The following is a 2,580-nucleotide window of genomic DNA, read 5'->3' as shown; positions in this document are numbered from 1 at the left end:
GACTTGATATTGATCTTGATTTGATTTGATATTGGATGAAGGTTTGAGAAAGCCTTGATAAGATTTGGGTCATTCAAGATAACTAGGATTAAAGTCCAAGGATTATGATGGTGTTCCTATGTCCAAAAAGGAAGATTTTATGAAAACTAAATTAGAGAATGTTTGAATAGATGAAGAAAGATTGATTGATTTTGGATTGAAGATGTAAATGGATTGACTTAGGAATTGGTTAGAAAAGAATGAATTTGATAAGTGATTGGATTAGAATGATTATGATTTGAAAGATTGGATTAAGGATGAATTATGATATTGGCTAAGGAAATTGGGTCTTGATGTGGATTATGAACCATGAGTAGGATGGAGATTAGGGATTTGATTGAATGATTATAAAAATGAGGTAATGATTAGGATGGATAGAGATGATTAAGACTTTGATGAATGGTTTAAATGATTAATACAAGAGATACATGATGGTGATGAATTTGATGGATAGAAATTGGTGACAGGCCAGTTGAACCAGCCAATCAAGAAGCGAAGACCTCAGCTAGGCAAAAAGCATGGAAGCCAAAGGTAGAAAATCTTAACATGCAAATAATTAATGATAATAATTTTGTACAGTTGAATAAGTACTATGATTTGTACAATAATATGGATAGAAGATAGTTAGAAAATGTAGTAGTTATGAATATGATCCTAAAAGATAAAAGGTTTGACAGTATAAGAGGTTAGATACCTGAATATTCATACAATAGATTGCTAAATAGAAAAAGTAGAGTTGTGAGGAAGATAAGAAAATAAGAGTTAATATGGTGAAAAAGTTATGTTATGTAAATAATAAGGAAGAAATAACAATTATTTTGAAAGGTATAACACTTTTGTTAAGAAATAGAAAGAGATCCATTCTCCTCATGGAAGGAAATTATAAAGAAGTTACTAAAGAAACACAAAAGGCTATAGTCACATTTATGTCTACTATGCCTAAGGTAAGTGTGCAGCCAGAGGAGGCAAGCCAAACACCTAAGGAGTGTGTGTAGATAGAGGAAGCAAGTCCTACTACAGATAGTCCACCCCACAATTTTGAACAACCACCTAGAACACCTATTTCTAGTAATTCACCACATATCACCATTGGCAGTGAATCTATGCAAGTAGATAAAACCAAGGTGATAGTTGATAGAATTGAGGACCCATTCAAGGATTTTGGTGCTAGTATTGTTGGAAATATTGTGGATTATAGTAGCTCATCTAATGAAGTAGAAGATCAAGAGCCAAAGGAAGAAGATGCACATTCTGCCAAGAAAATTGAGCCTAGTAGTGAAGCAGCTACTTCAAATGTACCCCTGACATCAGCAATAGTAACACCATCCACACTACCTATTCAAGCAGCAATGGTCACAACAATAGCAGCTCAATCAGATGAAGAAGATGAAGCACAAAATCTCTTATCTTCTTTGAGCATATTTCTTGAAAATAAGAGATCATTTAAGTCCATTGAAAAGACCTTGATTTCAGTACTAGATAGAATGGAAAAGATAGTGAGCCTTGTTGAAACACCTGTAGACATCCAACAATGCACATCAATCTTGTGTAAAGCTTTTGATAATGAGTTCACAACACTCACTAATGTGGCTACAATTCAAGCACAAATAGAGTATGATGGAAAATTCCTTATTACCATGTGCACAAATATAAGGATGATATAGAAACTTTGAATGAATTCATTAAGGCATTAAGACAAAGTATTGAAGAAGGAAAAAAAGTTTATGCTAAATGCAATTTGGCATGCATCAATAATCAAAGTTTTGATGAGAAAATAAAAAATAAGGCAACCGAGCTTTAGATGCTCACTGACAACTTTTTGAGATAGAATCAAAAGTTAGCAAACATTGAGCATGAAATGTAGCATCAAGGATTTACAAGCAAAAAAGGAGAAAGCTCTTAAAAGATTTACTCTTTTGAGAGATCACTTATCTCCATAGATAACATTGGTAGAAAATTAGTGGGAGGAATGCTTGGCAACAAAGTCCTCATATGAAAAATTTGTGGCAACAGATTTGAATGCAACAGAGTTAGCCACATATTCCTTATGTGCATTGATTAGTGTATCTGATGCACTAAAAGATAGTCGGAAGAAACACCTTGTGTAGTTGAAGATCAACTCCAATGATTTTTTCTCCAAGTTTTGATACAACTACCAAATTTTGACATACTTTTGTGACACCTTTGTCATTGATGTCAAAGGGGGAGATCTATGGAAAATTGTAACTAATTGTAAACGAAAAAATAAGTAAATATATATAGTAGTAAGCTTTTATTTTAATTTTTAAGGGGGAGCAATAAGTTGTAATCAAAGTTACAAGGGATGTAATCCTCTTAAAACATGAATACAATGTTTCCCTTACTATGTTATGGTTATTTTTTTTGTTTGGTATGACAACATATTTGGGAGTTAGCCAATTTTCCCAAAATGTTGCCATCAATGCCAAAGGGGGAGATTGTTGACAATATGTCCAATCAATAAAATAAGTTAAGTAACATGGTTTTCATTTATAGAAACATATTTTTCTTGTAGATTAGTCA

This window comes from Cupressus sempervirens, chromosome 4 (assembly GCF_028749045.1).
Source record: "Cupressus sempervirens isolate cs-2001-9-10 chromosome 4, ASM2874904v1, whole genome shotgun sequence".
In the NCBI taxonomy this organism is placed as follows: Eukaryota; Viridiplantae; Streptophyta; class Pinopsida; order Cupressales; family Cupressaceae; genus Cupressus; species Cupressus sempervirens.
The sequence above is the reverse complement of the archived record's forward strand: the minus strand, read 5'-3'. Positions refer to the sequence as shown.